We start from the raw sequence: 20505 nt of genomic DNA, 5'->3' as shown, positions 1-20505 counted from the left end.
TGAAATTGACCATTCGATACTGTTCGAACGATGGATTTTTTTATCACGGTTAAAATTCGTTCCAGAATGGCATTCGAATGCTTGTCATATACCGATCGAACGTTAACTTTCTTTTGAACGGTTATCAAGATACGTTCAAACGATCAATAGAGTTACATTCAAACGTTAAAGGAACCGATTGAACGATAGGAGAGATCGAACAGTGCTGATCAACGTTCGAACGATATGGTAATGTCCTGCATTTGAATATTTTTTTTGAGCATCTGGTATCGTTCGAATGGATATTATTTTTATTAAACCCAATAATTATAAAAAAACTAAATAGACATCCATATTATTTGAAAAACATAAATTAGGAACTATTTAATTACTCGCAAAAGTTTTATAATAAGTGCGAAGAAATAAATAACCATAAGACTAGCATTGTTCATACATAATTAGATAATGTCATAAGCTAGACGTAAAAAACCATCAGTTGGTTGGAGGCCTGTACTGTTGCATTTGGAGTTGCATATCTCTCCTGAACTCTGCTTGTTCTTCTTCATGTTGTTTGAGGCGCATCTCCATGTCTCCTTGTCTCACCAATTGAGCCTCTAACTCTTGTTGTTTTGCAACCAATTCTTCAATTCTGCGATTCGCATTCTCTTGAGCTACAGAGGTAGACCCGGAAGAAGAGAAAGAGGGAGAAGGTTTTACACAGCGACCCAAACCCCTCAAATATCCTGAATGTTCACCCAGAACTTGTGTAAAAATCTCAACATCAGTATTTGAGGAATTTTGATCTGATGCAGATTCAGCACGCAGGGCAACCATTTTATCCTACACATAAGATAAAGAGTTATTATCATCATAAATATTCAAATATATTTATTTAAAACAAATTATAATACTTACATAATTTTCACGGGCATCAGGATGACTCCACTCTCCATTACGATTAGTATGTGATGCAGCATATAATTTTGTCAGATCATAATTGGCATCTGAATCTTGCTATAATAAAGATTTGTTAAGATATAAAGTCATTATGATTCATATATTCAGTTAGCTATATACAAATAAAAGTATAGCAATACCAATTTTTTAGAGAGGCGGTGGAAAGATCTTGAGCCTGCATGATGAGTAATCTTCAATTTTGATCTATTTGTTTTGTTTATAGAACTTCGCTCCTACATTAGAATTGAAATATTAGAAAGCGAAATTAAAAATAGGACGACTAAAATAATTAAATTAATTATAGCTTATATGATGGATCCTCAAACATGTCACAAAGTTTTTTCCAATCAGAAGGTTGCACATCTTGAAAAGGATGTTGGCGTGCTTCTTCACTACTCTCAAACTTATTATAATGCTCATGACACATCGCCTTATACTTGCAGAATGCATTACTCATAAGCTCTTCCATAGTTTTACGCTCCTATCTCCGACCAAAATTTAATTCGAAATCATCCTTACAGAAAAAAATTTAGACAAAAATATTATCATTTATAATATTCTAACTTTAAAGTAAAATAAAATCATAAGTCCAATTAAATTTCTTTTATTAAACATTACCAAACAACGCTTCTTGATAAGGTCCTTAACATCTTGGGGGACTTTCTTCCATGAACTTGTTGCCAAAGGTGCATAAGTTCGTGTAAGAGCACTCACATGCGATGCAAGCCAAGCTGCTGGTTGTCCTTCGCCTCCGGTATGTTCATCAAGAATGTTAACTTTGATCTTACCCACCTTACGATATTTTTCCAACGTCACGCCTCTCGTAGTGCCTCGACCTTGGTGAGATTGTACTGTGAAGTCATCATGATATATAACATTATAATCAATTTTCTATTATAATCTTAATTAATAACTTTTATGACTATTGGAATTTTACCTTGTTCTGTAGAGTCAATCTCTAATGGTGAGTCTGAAGGAGAGCTAGAAACAGGTGGAGATGGGTTGCACACTTCCTTTCTCTTCGGAGGCATAATTTCAAAAAACTGATACAATATTCATTAAGTAAAATAGTGCTCATCATCACGTAATGTGAAAACATAATTCGTCAATCACTATCTGTATCAGTATCATTTGACAATTCAGTCTCATCTTCTGTAGATACTTCAGATGAATCAACATTTTGCTCAAGTGTCGCATCAACAATTTCAGCCTCAATATCTTCTCTATTCAATGGAATCATCTCATACTGGCTCAAATTCACAAACAAATTAAAGACGAGCTGACTCTCTTGGTATGCGTCTTGAGTAGAGGCATCATCTTCTTCTTCATCTCGCCCTTCTGCCTGAGGGATAACATCATATATATTTCTTGGAGCATATTTTTGTACTACTCGCCATTGATTTCCTAACTTCGGGTCATCTAAGTAGAATGCTTGAGATGCTTGAGAAGGTAAAGTAAATGGATCATCCTCGTACCATTTTCTTGATGTATTAATACTCAAGAAATATTCATCATCACGGACTCCAGTTCGAGGATTGCTTAAATCCCACCAATCACACTTAAACAGATACACTGCAAGCTCCCCCAAATATTTCATTCCAATTATATCAACAATCACTCCATAGAAATCAATATTTTCTCCATCATGACTTCCCTCAACTAGGACACCACTATTTTGTGTTTTCCTATAATGATATCGATCTATTGTGTGATACCTACTACCACGAGAAATACATGCAGAATATCTTGTCGCCCATCTCGATGGGCCAAACGCTAATGCATACAGTTCATCTGATATATCATTTGGATTATTGGCATACATTTGTACAACCTACATATTAAGTAAAACTTTTATTATATCAATACAAAAAAAATCAATATTTTCTATTTGTATTGAATGAGTGTCGCATATGTAATGTCATTACCCGTTATTCAAACCATCTCAGAAACTCCTCTTCATGTTTCTGGTCTATATCATTTACTCCTAGTTCCTTGAGCATGTTAATATGATCATTGAAATTGATGATTACCACATGTATTTTATATTATTGGAATTTTGCGAAAGTAAATGAGCGAATACTAAATTAAGAAAAGATTAATACTTACTTCAAGTAAATCTCTATCTCAGGGCAATTGTTCAGCACGTACCACTGAGCTTTCTCAAACTCACTTCCACATAAGTCATAACCACGCACTGCACCAAGTGGACGTACTTGTTGGGAAAACACGGAAAACACATTTCGTTGTCTTGCTCTGTCAACGTCAAAGTTTCTTTCTGGCCGATCAAACCTAGTGTCAACTCCGTGGAAATATTTGGAACAGAAGGTATGCCACTCATCATCAATATATGCTTCTGCAATTGATCCTTCTGGGCGAGCCTTGTTGCCAATTGTTCATTTCAACTTCCCAAGAAATCGTTCAATGGGATACATCCATCTATACTGAACTGGTCCTGCAAGTCGAGCCTCACGTGGCAAATGGACGGCCAGGTGAACCATGACATTGAAAAATGACGGTGGGTAAATACTTTCTAGCTTACACAATATTATGGAAATTTCCCGTTCCATTCGATCCAAAGCTTCTACATTTAATGTCTGTGCACATAAGTCTTTGAAAAATAAACCCAACTCAGTCAAAGCCATGCGCACTTCTCTAGTCAAGTACCCACGGATACCAATAGGCAAGATACGCTGCAAAAGGACATGACAATCATGACTTTTTAACCCAGTTATTTTCTAGTCATTTGTTCGTACACACCTTGTCAAATTCGAGGCATAACCATCCGGTAATTTAATTTTCATTATCCACTCACAAAAAGTAGGCCTTTCATTCCTTGACAATGCATACCACCCAATCGGCATGTAAACGGACGAACCATTTTCTTGCAACTGCATTTCTGGTCTTATTCCCAACCGCTTCAAATCCTTCCTTGAGTTTAATGTATCCTTCATTTTTCCTTCAATTGACATCAATGTTCCCAATACGGATTCGCATATATTTTTTTCAATATGCATAACATCAAGACTATGCCGTAATTTTAACTTTGACCAGTATGGAAGATCAAAAAATATACTCTTCTTAGTCCAATTCAACTCAGATGTAGCTTGTTTTCTCTTTCGTTGTTTTTTACCAAATTCATTACAACCAACATCTACAAATTGTGCAAGTAAATCTTCACCAGACAAATATGGTGGAGGTTGGCCCCATTCAATAGTACCATCAAATATTTGTGAATTTTCCCGCCATCTATGATCACCGGGTAGAAATCGACGATGACCCATGAAACATAATTTCCTCCCGTAAGTGAGCCATTCAGATGTAGTATGTTTGTTACAAGTTGGACATGCCATTTTCCCCTTAGTACTCCAACCTGACAAGTTTCCATATGCTGGAAAATCATTTATTGTCCATAAAATGACAGCATGCATCTTGAACGACTTGCCTATTGATGAATCAAATGTGACAACCCCATTCTCCCACAAATTTTTCAATTCTGCAATCAATGGTTGTAAGTGTATGTCTATATCATTTCCCGGTGATCTCGGACCTGGAATGAGCAAACTCATCATGAAATATGGATCTTTCATACACTTCCATGGTGGTAGATTATACGGCATAAGTACGACTGGCCAAGTACTGTGACTAGTACTCATGTTCCCAAACGGATTAAATCCATCTGTTGCCAACCCAAGTCTCACATTACGTGGTTCTTCTGCAAACTATGCGTGCTCCTTATCAAATTCCTTCCAAACCTGGAGTCAGCAGGATGTGATAAAATATCATCGTTTCTAACTCTAGCTGATGAGTGCCATATCATGTTTGCAGTCGTTGCACGTGACATATATAATCGTTGTAATCTAGGTGTCAATGGAAAGTGGCGTACTACCTTTTGCGGCACATTTTGTTTGTCAGATGTCCATCTTGATTCGTGGCATATGAGACATTCGTTCAACTGCTCATTCTCTTGCCAAAATAATATGCAGTCATTCTTACATGCATGTATTACGTTGTAATCAAATCCAAGTCATCGTTTAAATTTTTTTGCTTCATAGAAGTTACGAGGAAGTGTATTATCTGATAGCAGTGCCTTCTTAAACAACTCGAGTAACATATTGACAGCCTTAATTGATAATCAGCACATTGATTTTATGTGAAGCAGTCTTACAGTAAATGACAACTTACTGTGTCTTCTGCATCTTGGATATAGCTCACGTTGTGACTCATTCCACAATCGTGCAAAAGTATTATGACCCCTATCATTTGAACTTGATGTGTCCGTGCCACCTTCATTCATAAACATTCCCACACCGATGTCACCTAACATTTCTTCCATATCCTCATCATACTCATCTCCAACAACATCTGGTTGTACATCTTCATCGATCTCTTCTTCTTCATGTGGAGCATCGAATGAAGTTGGATATGGTTCCCCGTGTAAGACCCAATCAGTATAACCCTTGTCAATACCTTTCACAAACAGATGCTCTCTCACCAAGTCTATCTTATGAAAGTGCAAATTCCTGCATTCTTTACATGGGCATCTAATACGTCCATCACTATCACATGTACCCAATGCAAAATCTAAGAATTTCTTAACACCTTCAGCATATACGTTGTAATTCTGACCCAAACGATCGCTAACTGGCATCCAACTCTTATCCATGCTGACTATCTTTATTATAAACAATCACGTGTGCATCAACAAACAAGCATGTATCATGTATCAATCAAGGAGTATGCCACCTTACACCGGGTAGTTGGTCCTATCCCATTCGGAATTGTAAGATCATAGTCGCAAACCTATCCTCTATAATCTGTCACGCCCAACAAAATTTCGACAGCATCTCCCCATAGTTCTCTAAATATGCTCATCTGGTTGTGTGCACCGACTTGTTAATCGTCGATACAACATCACCGAAACTGCATATCCGAAGAACAAGGGATAAATCTGCCAAAATCTTAATGCTGGACGTATAACAGATATAAATTGATAGTTTGTGAGAATGATCTTACAATTCTAAACTGTCCACTCTGGACAATTCAAGAGTTATCAATCTTTCAATTAAGGCGGATTGATAACTCTCGAACGAGTCTAAGGCTAATTTTGATGAACAAGCAATACAAGATATGCCAATATTTAACATGTATCAAACAAACAATGCAACATATGTTAATTAAGTATTTGTATTATTAAATAATTAGATAGTTGTTTTATATCTTTCAAAATATTTTATTAATTATAACTATTTGTATTGTAATTAACAAGCATGTTAATAATTATAACTATTTGTATTGTAATTAACATTCATTTTATTAATTATAATTCGGAATTTATATTTTAATTCAAATTCATTTGATTACTTTTAACTTTTAAGTATTTAAGTATTATTAAATCCAGATTATTTGTATTTTATTTAAAATTCATTTTATTAATTCAAAGATTAAGTATTTTTGTGTTATTAAAACAAAACTATTTGTATTAACCTATAGTTGAATAATTCAACATCATAAATAATTAAGTATTATTAAATCTTAGATGATTTGTAATTTACTTCATTCTCATTTGATTATTTTAATCTTTTAAGTATTTAAGTATTATTAAATGTAGATTATAAATAATTAATTTTTAATTCAATTCCTGCATTTAAAATGTTAATTATTTTAATACTGACCAACATAACGTTCAAACAGTGCTAGTCACCGTTCGATCTAAGGACATACGTTCAAACGGAACACGAATACCGTTCGAACGGATTACTTCCAGATATCAATCGTCTTCAACCTTCGAAAACCCCAACATTTACAGTCCAAAATTAAATCAAAAGACAGCAAACTATATGACGAACTCATTATAGCAAATGAAAACACTTATATAAAAACTAAAATGAGAATATATTTAAGGAAAATACCTGATTTGGAGAGATAAAGTGGAAAATCCACCAAACGGTAAAAACTCTTCACCAAACGGTAAAAACAACCTCTTAATCCGAAAATATAAGAGACTGATAGAAGTTAGTAATATTTGAGGGCTGGATTGAAGAATAATGTCGTTGGTTGGAAGAAAATGAGCGTGGGAGCGACTAAAAGTCGACTGGAACGAGTGCGAGATTGTGAGATTCTGTCGTGTAAATGTAGAACATTTACGTTCGAACGGTTGTTTAATAAACGTTCGAACGTCAAATCGATTAGTGGAAAAAATTTCCCATGCTAATTTAACGTTCGAACGTGAAAATATCCGTTCGAACGTTTTCTTATATGTTTGAACGGTTATATTAAACCGTTCAAAAGTCAAATTATATTGTTGCTTATTGTATTTTTTTTGCACTATACCTTTAAATATAATAACTTGTAAATATACTATAGTTTAGAGACATAGTAATATAACTATATAATATATAATCAAACATATATTATATAGTTTAGTAACATATATAGTATAAAATATCATATTACATCTAGTATTATAGTCAAGTACATATATTAACCTATTATATATAACATATATATGGTATCATAGCATAGGGTTATATGTATCACATGCATATATATAATGTTTATTATATTATATTATTATTATAATATTATTTAATAATAGGATATCTACTATTAATATATATAATGTCATCTATACTAGTATATATATGTGATATTAGTTAATATCACATATAATATATATGTTATATAAATACATGAACATAGTTTCATGTATATAGTAGTCTATATTATATTAATTATACTATATAATATAACTTATACTATATACTATATAATATTCAATAGTATAATATATTTTAATTAAATACAATATAATATATATTATATATATAAAAAATTATAAATATAATACATAGTGTTTAATAATATATAAGTGCATTAAATATATTGCATTTAATATATTTAACAGTTAAAATATATTATAATTGAATAATTATTATATTTAATATAATTAATACCGAGTATTGCATTTAAATAATATTTATTATCATGAAATTTGGATTAATTAGGGATGGGTATTAATATTCAATTAATAGGTTCGAACGGTATTAACTTACCGCTCGAACGGTACTGCATATATAAGGCCCCTGACGTCACTTTCACGGAAGTTTACGTCTCCATTTCCTTCGTTCTAAGCCTCCAAACTGTCGATCTCCGCCATTGAACGCCGCCTTCGCCGCTGTCAATAGTGCCCACTCAAAGCCTCTACCTCTAACTACCGATTTTTTTCATTTTTAAAGCATTTTACCATTTAGATTTAGGTTTTTGATATATTGTTTCTATTGCATTTATTTTGGTATAAAATCCAGGAAATCGAAAGATTCCATGGATTTCAATGGCCGAGTCGACTCGGTCTAGAATCTCGATCGACACGAATATCGTTCGAACGCTATGATTAGCGTTCGAACGATATAACATAACGGTCGAACGGTCTGTCTGTAACCGTTCGACCGTTACAGGAATTGTTCGAACGGTTTTTTAATATTATATTTATATTAATATTTATATAATTAATATTGATAGTGAGAAATATATTTATTGTTGATAATGTTGTTCATAATATCAAATATTATTAAATTGCTGTTTGTTTCAAACTACTGTAACTAGTTCTTTATTGTATTTTTCTTGTTAATGTTATATATCTAGTTTGTAATTATAAATTTCAGGTTGATTATAATGTCTACTTCTAGACCGGCACGTAAGCGACGCAATCTTGGTGAGAGTAGTAGTGGTCCAGTTCGGGAGAGGACAGTTTCACTGGAGCGACCAGTGAAGATTTCTGATTTCCAGAGTCTTCTCTGGGAGGGTCATTCATTGCCCTCAATATTCAATGATCATGGTTGGGGACCTATCTTGGATGAACGGGAGGAAGCATGGGAGCCAGTCTCTTACATTGACATTGTTGCTGAGTTCTATAGAGAACTCGGCAGTGCTAGCGCAGATGATTCTGGGGTCTATAGGATCACTGTCCGAGGAGTACCCGTTGTATTTTCACGAGATGGACTTGCTGAGCATCTCGGTATTCCTAGGCTGCTAGATGCATATCCGAATGTGGTGCCTAGAGAGTCTGATCCTTCAGTTGAGGCGGAGACAGTTGAGGAGGAGGCATCAGTTTATACTGATGAGGTCGATACCCTTGCTGATCACGAGGTGAGGGATTTGGTTGTCGGTCCAGATGCTCCACCGTATGATGGGACGAAGAGCATCAAACAGGCATATTTATCTTCTTTCTTTAAGATATTAAATTTGATAATTGCCAATAACATTGACCCTCGGCAGTATAAGACAGAAGTTGGCATTGATCGGACGAAATTTATGATACGGGTCGCTCGTGGCATTCCTATCGACTTGGTGGGGTATATATTCGATAGGATTCGATCAGAATCTCGGTACATTTCGATGGATATACTACCATTCGGAGTCCTGATCACTCGATATCTACTATGTGCTGGTATTGTGCTAGATGTTACTGAGCGTAAATGGGAGCCGATGGGACCGATAAATAGCACCACCCTCTCATGCAGCACGGGACACTCGAGACTGCGTTTTCATGCACATGTTCCAGAACCAGTTGATCCTCACAGAGATGCACAGCCGGGAGATCATGGAGTCTCAGCTGCAGCTGCTGAGACATCTACACGGGCCGAGGCATCAGTCCATAGTGTTACTCGTGAGGAGATGGCTGAGATAGTGCGTGCAGCGATCAGCGAGCAGACATCAGCAGTGATTGATGCAATGCGTATGGAGATTTATTCTGCTGTGTCTGAGCTTCGTACAGAGTTTGCTGCCATGTCTGCGACTCAGGTCACCATCAGTACTCGACTGACACAAATAGAGGAACGTATAGCTGCAGTCGAGGAAGTGTGCAAAGACTTAGGGTCTTAATTACTTTATGATATATTTTATTTATTTATTTCCTGTTTTTTGTATGGACAATATTTTGTGTTTTGTAAATTCAGTATTTAAGTATGAAATAGTATTGTTTTATATTTTCTAAACTAATTCTTAATTTAGATTATTCATATTATTTAATTAACCAATTTTTTATAATTACTACTTAATCTAAATATAATTTGGCAAAAAACTTAAAAAATTAAAACCCTGTCACTGTTCGACCGATTCAAATAACGTTTGAACGGTGAATATGCATCATTCGAACGTTTATAATTGACCGTTCGAACGGTTTGTCAATTTCCCTCCAAAATAATTTTGCCTATCGCGCCAATATTACATTCAAATGGTAACAATTAAACGTTCGAAGGGTTAATCATTAATAGTCGAATGGTTAACTTATTTGGGACAAAATTTTGTCCCTAAGAATATCGTTCGAACGCGTTCGAACGGTCTGGCATAACCGTCGTTATTTTGGAATGAAATTCAAATTTCGTTCCAAAATCTCACTTTTTGGGATGATTTCCAATTCGTTCCAAAGCAATTTCATCTCAAAAAATGATTTTTGTTGTAGTGGTAGATTTTGATGCAGAGGTCGAGGAGGAGGAGGAGGCTGAGCCCGAGGAGGCGGCTCCACCTGAGTATCGATTTGGAGTGTCATGCATTTTAGTTTGGTGTTGAAACTATATTTGTGGCTTGTAATATTTTACTATGTATGTTTTGAATGGCTTTGTATTAAACAAAGAAAAATTCTGGTACTTAGTTATAAGACTTTTGTTATCCGTTACGTGTTTTTATTTGCACATTTGTTGCATGTACACACACTTGGCACTTGGCGATAGGGTGGTGACCCGTGTTGTCATCATCCCGACATCTCAATTTCCACGTGTCCGTATGTGGGATTTGGGGAAAAACAGCATGGACCTGGATGGTATTCTAAATACTAATGGTCGCATTGGAGTGATGGTCCTTAGATTGACAAAGACTCTAATCTCTAGGCGTCCCTAAAGCCTTTAAATAGAAAAGAGGAAATATGTTGAGCTCCTTTACAATCTCTAAAGTGGGATGTTGAGTCTTGACTATCGTCCATTGTCTTTTATATGGTAGGATTGCTACTTAGAGTCTTGACAGAACTTGAATTTTCCTCTGACCACTGTCTTGCTGGAATAAGAGACCTTTGATCTTGGCTGTCTATTTATTCTCTGGACTTGAAGAAGAATAGAGACTGAGTGACTGATAGGACAAGGGGTGCAAGTCTTTGCAACTTTCCTTAGGACCAAACCGACAATCCTTCTCATCATGAAAGTCTTGCACGTGGCATTAAATCATACCTTTGAGGTCAAACGATATAGTCTGTAGGTCCATGTTCCATTTTGGCAGGTGTACTCCTACCATGACATCTAATGGAGCATGGGCCTTGGGTACAACACCTGCTGCCCCTTGAGCCATTTTGTATTATCTTGGAGTGCTCTCAGCTTTGCACTGGACTTATCCTTTCTTGTTGCTTGTCTCTTGTAGGGTCAGCACATCTTTTCCTTATCTGGTGTCGGATGAACCTTCTTTCATCACCTTGTGTTTCACTAGATCTATCAAGCTCTTTACAACTTGTTGCTCGCCTTACTATCACCTCGGCTGCTTGTTGCTTGCCCAGCTACCTCTACATCACCAACATTTTTCTCGCATGAGGGGATTCCTTCCCTTATTTTGGCACAATCCTCACATTGATGATGCATTAGATTGTTGAGATGATGGATTTAGCTTATTTGCCTATCGTGTGCTTACTATAACATCCTGTGCAAGTTGATGGGGGGAGAAGTAATCTATAATTTGTCCTTAAAAATAAGGATACAGGTGGCTGTATCCTTTGGTAAATAGATCAGCAAGTTAGAAGAAGAAATATATTTTATGGAAATATTATGCTCGAGAACTTTATCTCGCACAAAGTGATAATCAACTTCTATGCGATTGGTGTGACTATGAAAAACAAGTTTGTTTGCAAGAGCTAAGGCGCTGATGTTATAACACCAGAGCATAGGTGGCGGAGATGGAGGGATATAGAAGTCCTTTTAAGATCATGCAAAGCTAGTAGAGGTTTGTAGTGGTAATAGTCAAGACTTGTTATTCGGCTTTCATGCTAGAATGAGACACAATTGGATGTTTCTAAACACCCCATAATACAATGAAAGAGCGAAGAAAAATGTGGAAACCAATAATAATTTTCTGTCATCTCGATTACCAGCCCGGTTAGCATCACAGAAAGCATGTAACTGAGGAGGGGCTGCAGAGTAGTAAAGGCCATGCCAATAGTACCTTTGAGGACTGAGGTACCTAAGAACACGGCAGAACTCCAATGGACTGAAGTGGGAGCTTGCACGTGTTGGCAAAGTTGATTTATAGAGTAGGCCAGCTCAAGTCGAGTAATGGTGCAGTGTTGAGGTGCCCCAACGACATGACAATAGAAAGAAGGATCATGAAGCAAGTCACCATGAATCTTGGAGCCGAATGTGCATGCGCAAGGCCGACTCTTCCACTAGGTGAGTTAGGTGGTTGCCTAAAGCCCCTATGGTGGACGAAGGTCTAAAAAGACGTTAAAAAGAAAATCTAGCCAAAAAATATAATATAGAAAGAAAAAATTAGTAAAAATGGTCCTAGTTATAAGAGACAATGACTTACAATAAACCAAAATTAATTATCTCAAATCCCATAGTAAAATAAGCCTCAAAAGACGTTAACACAGCCCCCCAAAAAACAAAAAACATAAATTATGTTAGCTAGAGACTATAAATTCACTTTGAAAAATCAGCGAACTCTATAAATTATCTAGTCCATCATCTGACAAAGTTTAATTCAATCTCATTCCATTTTATCTCATCTTATTTTTTTTAAAAAACTTTCATTTAAATAAAAATACTTTCTAATTAATCATTATAACTTTTCCAAATATTTAAATGAAAAAAAAAATCAACTTTTTTAAATTTTAAAATAAAGTTTATATTACAAAATTATATTCTAATAATATTTTAACTTTATAATATTTTTTATTCAACATTTTTTCTCTAATTTTTCAAAATTCAATAAATATTTAACTTAAACTATATATCTAACTACTGTTTACAAACTATTTTATTACTGTTCACAAAATTCTTATCTTATCTCATTCCTCAAATATCTCCAAAATCTCCAACAGAAAAATCACTCACAAGTTTTCTTCTTATACCTCTCTACGACCGAATTGACGATCTCTATTTCATTTATGAGAAATAATATTTATAGTCGTGGTTGTTCAAGCGCTAGATAATCTCTTTGAAAAAAATGAATTAATACATGACCCACGTGAAAAAAGAAACTATCTTTTTAATCGTGGACCCTACACTTTTTCAAAACGATTGCGTGTTGTTTGTACATTCCACAATTGTATATAACATTACTCTTCATTTATTCCTTCTAAATTTCAAGGGTGGAATCAAAAACTCTGATTTAGGGGCCACGTTTAAAAATATAATTTAAAGGGGGTCAATTATTAATTTTTATATAATCTAATTTATAAAAAACACCTTTAAAATTTTAATTTTTATCAAATTTTAAAAATTTTGGAAGGGGGCTTTGCCTTAGTAGTTTCGCCCATGCTTGTAATACTCTTGTACTCGTCTCATAATGATCTCTGGCATCCATTTTTTTTTTTTGAAATAATCTCTGGCATCCATTAAGGCATCGTTTTATTTATTTTAAATAGTAGTAAGATTTTTAAATTAAGAAATGAGATAGTTTATAAAAAAAATAGTCTTGAATAGTGAGATAAGATGAGAAGAAATATTTTATAAAAAAAAAGTTTGTTTAGATAATGAGATGAGATGAGATAGTTTTAACTTTTTTAAAATTTGATAAAGTGGTAGGTACCACCAATTATTGAAAAATATTTTTAATTATTAGGTGAAAAATATTATGAATATATTAAAAATAAATAATATCTATTATTAACTTAAAAGCTCATAAATATTTTGACTTTTTCAAAATAATTTTGTTGTAATTGGCGGTGATTATTTCAATATTTCTAATTCTAAGTATGAATGCATTTTTTTGTTAGACGAAATTATTCTAATCATGACGTATTTATTATATTATATTTTATAAAATTCAAAATCTATATTTTTTAATCATATATTACAACAAAATAAAAAAAATTTAATAAATAATTAAATATATTAAAAATATGATAGTTAGCGTCATTGTAAAGGTATTGTAGCGGTACTATAAAGATAGATGAAACTTTGTATCAGATCAACTGTAGCGGTATTGTATCATTACTATAGTGTTACTATAGCGATGGTTGAAAATTAAATAGAGATGGTATAAAATTTTATATTTTGCCGTTTGCATAGCTGATCAAAGATGAATTACAGTTTAGATGTGATAATCTTTCTCGTAATTTGGCAACCATTGAAGATCACTCCTTACGCACTTATAACCATTGAAGTACAGCTTGAATATCACCGCTTACACGCTTATGCGCAGCGGCGGTAGGCACTGGTTGACGAAGGTAAAATGTTAAAAAGTAGAGATAGATGAATCAACTTGCCTTTTCATTTAGAGGAATGTTACATATTTATATGGAGGGTATAAGTATTATATAATATTTTTTTAAAAAAAAATAGAGTCTATAGTTAAAAATTTAATTTTTTTATATGAATTTTATATTTATTTAATTTTTAAATAATTTCTTAATATTTAGTACTTTCAACGAGAGTCCACCATTATATATAGAATTATTCCTTTCTTTTTTATATATATATATAGTACAACTTTCCATTCAACTACTTTCAAGCAGGGAATAAGTGAGAAGACGGCTTGAAGTCCTCTCCTCTAAGCAGGGTGAGGTTTCTCCCAGGCTGGTCTATTGACAGTTTTCTGGTTTTGTCTCTAAGGCAAAGGCCTGTAGGGGTGTAACTATGGCGGAAGATTTAACAAGAAGCTGGGAATCCCTGAAGCTAGCGGAAGAAGAACAAGAAGAGATCATTTTTGTCTGAAGAAGCAGATTCCCTAACTGCTGCAAAAGGAGAACTCTGTCTTATAGCCATGATCCTTAATGACAGAACAACTAACAAGGAAGCTTTCAAAGAAACTATGTCAAAGATGTGGAAAACCGAGGGATGGGTCACGTTTAAAGATCTGGGCACCAACCAATTTCTCATTGAGTTGCAGTTAGTCTCAGACAAACAAAAGGTATTGAAGGGTAGGCCATGGTCCTTTGACCGTCATCTAGTCTGCTTAAAAGAATTTGAGGGTGCTTTAACTATATCAGAAGTCTAGTTCCAGCATGAACCTTTCTGGTTCCAAATTCATAATCTACCTTTCGCTGGAATGAACAAGGAAACATGCATGCTTGTGGGGTCGGGAGTTGGAAAGATCCTTGAAGTTGAGGTAGATACAGAGGGTTACGGATGGGGTAGTTTCTTAAGAGTCAAAGCAGAAGTGAACGTTAAAAGGCCTATTCCCAGAGGACGGTTCCTCAAGTTTGGAAACAAACAACACTGGTTATCCTTCAAATATGAACGTCTCCCCATGTTTGGTTTTAAGTGTGGTCTTTTCATGCACGTCAATGGAAGCTGTCCAAATAGAGATTCAGAGAACATAACTAGAGCTCAATACGGTCAATGGCTGAGAGCCAGCCCCTTCTCTCCAAGAGGTGTCTTTCTGAAAAAATACGGTGGCGCCATGGATTAGCACCACCATAGCTCCGCCTGGTAACGACACATGGAGGAGGATGGAGGTAACAGTCCACAGGGAAGGTATGTCAACATCAAAGCCAACAACCGAGGAACCTACTCTGGCAGAAGGAGCAGTTTTGATGGAAGTCAACCCTCCACGTAAGGCCAGGGAGGACTAGCTTTTAGCTGACTTTGGCTCCCCTCAGACTACCAAAGACCAGAGGAAGAGCAACTTGCAAGAACCCTTTACACAAAGAAAAGACAGTTTCCACAAAGACTTTGACATCCTTCAGAAACAGGTAAACCAACTGCATACTATATCCCTATTTCTGAAAGGCATGGCTACTTTGTCTAATGAGACCCCAACTACAATGAATCCAATACTACACAAGCCAAATACCCCTCTGTCAATACATGTCGAGGAAAATAAAGAAAATGAGACTGTTAAACCTGTGAAATGCAAGTCCTGGAAGAGAAAGGCAAGGGTCCTTCCTTTACTTCTCTCTGATGTCACCAACGTGATAAATGATCCTCCTTTCCCACCAAGTGGGAAGAGACCCCTCAGAGAAAGGGTCAGCACCCGTGTAGCTATTGCTAACAAAAAACTGAAACCACAGCTCAAGCTTGATCAGAGCATAATTCAAGCCAATAGGGTGGAGGCTGCTGTGCAGCCCCACCACAACAAATGATTTGTATGAGCTGGAACTGTCGAGGGCTTGGGAACCCTCGTACAGTTCATGAACCCCACCTTTTGGTGAAGACTAAGCAGCCCAACTTGGTTTTTCTCTTTGAAACCAAGTGTGATAGTGTGAAAATGGAAAGAGTTAGGCTAAAGCTGGGTTTTGAGAACTGCTTCTGTGTGGACAGCAGAGGAAGGAGTGGGGGCCTGGCTCTACTATGGGATAACCATGTGAATGCTGAGATAGAAAACTATACTACCTGGCATATCTCAGCTTTGATAATATTCCCCAATGAACCTACAAAGTGGCAAGTTACAGGCTTCTATGGCCACCCAGTTACAGCTAAGAGACACAAAAGTTGGGAACTCCTAAAGGCCCTTAAACCAGACTCAAATACCCCTTGGATGTGTCTTGGTGATTTCAATGAAATCACCCACCACAGAGAGAAGTATGGGGCTTCAAATAGACCATATGGGCAGATGGTGAAGTTCAGGGAGACTCTCAGTTTTTGCAATCTTTTTGATTTGGGATTTAGTGGCAGCAAATTCACCTGGACCAACAACAGGGAAGGCAGACATTTCACAAAGGAAAGACTCGACAGGGCCTGTGGAAATAACCTGTGGATCAATCTAATTGGCAACTACACTGTAACTCATTTGGATTGTTCTCAATCTGATCACAGTCCCATACTAGTCCAGAAAACTGGCCAATTCCCCACTAGAAAGAGGAACATAATTTTTAGATTCGAGTTAGCCTGGACTAGGCAGGAAATGCGTGAGGAAATCATCAAAAAAGTGTGGCAATCCTCCACCAGGTTCTCTAACAACCTAATCAGTACCCTAAAAGGGCTTTCTTGCTGTCAAAAGGAACTAAAATCATGGAGCAGAATCACACATAGGGGTCAAGGAACCCTTATAAAGGAGAAGAGTGAGCTACTGAACCAACTAAAGAGAGATAATAAGGGGGACCTTCAAGAGGAAATCAAATTGATCCAAAGAGAACTTAATGACCTTATGGATGCAGAAAATCTTAAGTGGCAATAAAGAGCAAAACAGGCCTGGCTAAAACATGAGGATCGTAACACTAAGTATTTTCACAAATGTTCTAGCTAGAGGAAAAAGACAAATACAATTACCAAGATTCTCTCAGAATCAGGCCAAGAAGTCCAAAATCACTCCTCCATATGTCAAGTTTTCCAGGATTATTTCCAGTCCCTCTTCTCAACCTCTCACCCAGCAGGCATAGAAGAGTGTCTCACCCCAATGAAACAGGTGGTAACTGAAGAGATGAATGCTAGCCTTTCAACCATCTTCACTGAAGTAGAAGTAAGGGAAGCCATCCTTAGCATGAACCCTATTGGCTCCCCAGGCCCTGATGGTTTCCCTGCTGTCTTCTACCAACACTACTGGACAACAGTTGGTAACCAAGTCTGTAAGGTCACTCTTGAAGCATTGAATGGTGGACAATGGGAGGAAAAGATCAATGAAACATTTATAGCCCTTATACCCAAGAAACTGAACCCAACCTCAGCTACAGATTTTAGGCCAATAAGTCTTTGCAACGTCTTCTACAAGATCATAGCAAAGACCTTGGCAAACAGGTTGAAGAGAATCCTGCCCAGCATCATATCCCCCACACAAACAGCCTTTGTGCCTGGAAGACTAATCACGGATAACATAATTGTGGCTTTTGAGGCCTTGCACACAATGAAGGCTAGGTTTACAGGAAGGAATGGGTATATGGCCCTAAAGTTGGACATGAGCAAAGCTTATGATAGGATAGAATGGAATTTCCTAAAATCTGTCAGAATAAAAATGGGGTTCACAGCAGCCTGGATAGATCTGATAATGAAGTGTGTTACCACAGTCTCTTACTCTATCATTGTTAATGGAGAATCTCAGAACTTTTTCTATCCCTCCCGAGGCATAAAGGAAGGGGATCCTCTTTCCCCTTACCTTTTCATACTATGCTCAGAAGCTCTCAATTGCCTTTTAAACCAAGCTGAGGAAAAGAAAATGATCTCAGGGTTGCCTATTAGAAAAAACCATCTGCACATAAACCACCTATTTTTTGCAGATGATTCTCTCCTTTTTTGCAAAGCCAACTCAATTGAATGGAGCCAGCTTTACCACCTCTTGGATTCTTATGAGAGGGCATCAGGTCAAAGGCTTAACAAGGAAAAGACCTCAATCTTCTTTAGCAGAAACACAAGTGCACAAACCAGGGATATAGTCACAAGTATTGCTGGGATCAGGGGGACAAACTCTTATGAAAAGTATCTGGGATTGCCAACACTGGTAGGAAGGTCTAGAACCAAGTCTCTCAAAGGAATTCTTGACAGAGTGCAAGCAAAGCTGTGTAGCTGGAAAACAAAACTCCTTTCCCAAGCAGGAAAAGAGATCTTAATCAAATCAGTAATCCAGGCTATACCAACCTACAACATGGGTATGTTTCAGCTTCCAAAACAACTGCTAAAGGCGCTTGACAAGCATGTAAGGTCCTTCTGGTGGGGCCGGCAGACCCAGGAAAACAAGATCCACTGGGTGGGTTGGAGTCAAATGTGTAAATCGAAGAAAATAGGTGGTTTGGGATTAAGGGATTTTGAAAACTTTAACTGTGCTCTTCTTGCAAAACAGTGTTGGAGGATCACATCTAATCCAAGTTCATTGGCAGCCAGAGTTCTTAAGGAGAAGTACTTTAGAAAAAGTTCTTTCCTCAATGCTAAGAGAGGCCAAAACTCTTCTTTCCTGTGGCAGAGTTTCATCTCTGCAAGACATCTCCTTCAAGAAGGTCTCATGTGGCGCATAGGAGATGGAGGAATAGTGGAGATTTGGAAAGACAGGTAGCTCCCCTAGCCTTCAACTTTCAAACCTCAAAGCTCACTTAGATTCCTTCTTGTCGAATCAAAAGTCTCCATGATGATTGACAAGTCAACTCAAACTTGGAATGTACCTCTGGTCAGTGCCCTTCTCAACAAATCAGAAGCTGACCTTGTCAGTAGGATCTCTCTGAGCCTCTTCCCAACACCTGACAAACTTATCTGGAGATGTACCCCTTCAGGTGTATTTACTGTAAAATCAGTATACTACCTGCAATCAGAGATAGACCAGAAGGAGTGTGGCCAAGCCTCTATGCCCACAACTGAACCTGTGGCCTGGACCAAGGTGTGGCAACTCAGCATCCCAAATGCAGCCAAGACATTCCTATGGAGGGCCTGCCTGGATGCTATCCCAACTAAGGAAAAACTACATCAGAGGAGGGTTACTGAGGATGCCTTATGCCCCGTGTGCAAAGTACAGACAGAAACCATTGAACATGCCTTGTGGAATTGTCCCTCAGCTCAAGACATCTAGAACTTAAGTGTTAGAAGGGTTCAGAAGGCAAGCAGGCATTTCCAGTCTTTTAAACTTCTTGTGGAGCATTTCTTGGAGAACTTGGAAGAAGAAGAGATCATAGAGTTCACCCTCACAGCTTGGAAGATCTGGAAAAGAAGAAATGATTCAGTTTTCAGAAATGTAGTGGCTCACCCAAGCTCAGTCATTCAAGCAACAAAGAGACTCATGGAAGACATTAACTAGACTATTCAACCAGAAAGGAGAGTCCCTGCTACCACCACTGAATCCACATGTTGGGAAGCTCCTCCTCAAGGTAAACTTAAGCTTAACTGGGATGCTGGATTGGACAAGGTAAACAACAAGGTGGGGGTTGGAGTCATAATCCGTGACTAGGAAGGTAGAGTTAAAGCCTCCCTGAGAATGAACCACAACATATTTCCTGATCCTTTACTTGCTGAAGCCTATGCAGTCTTCCAAGCATCTACCTTCCTCAAGACCCTAGGCTGGCAGAATGTGATCCTAGAGGAAGACTCTTTGCAAGTTGTCAATAGCCTCAAGTCGTCTGTAGTAATAGACACTTATGTGGGCATTCTGTTAAGGGACACGAAGTCAATACTAGACTCTTTCACCAACTGGTCTATTAAGCATGTTAGAAGAGCTTGTAATTCTTTAGCTCATGCTTTGTGTCGAGATGCTCTGAGCATCAGTGATAGTATCGTCTCTTTTGATACTATTCCTTTTTGTATCCAAACTTTGATCTAATATATGTCAACATATGACTTTCCTATCAAAAAAAACTTTCCATTCATGTGACAGTAAAAGAGGCACGTGATTTATGTAGAGATGAAAGGCCAGGAAAGAAAGTTGGACTGTTTTCTCACACCCTTTTTTTCTACTAAAATCCATGCTTATCCTTTCTTCTGTCAGCTTCCTCATAGGCCACGTATTCTACTTCTTGAATTT

Source organism: Carya illinoinensis, chromosome 4 (assembly GCF_018687715.1).
Source record: "Carya illinoinensis cultivar Pawnee chromosome 4, C.illinoinensisPawnee_v1, whole genome shotgun sequence".
NCBI lineage: Eukaryota > Viridiplantae > Streptophyta > Magnoliopsida > Fagales > Juglandaceae > Carya > Carya illinoinensis.
The sequence above is the reverse complement of the archived record's forward strand: the minus strand, read 5'-3'. Positions refer to the sequence as shown.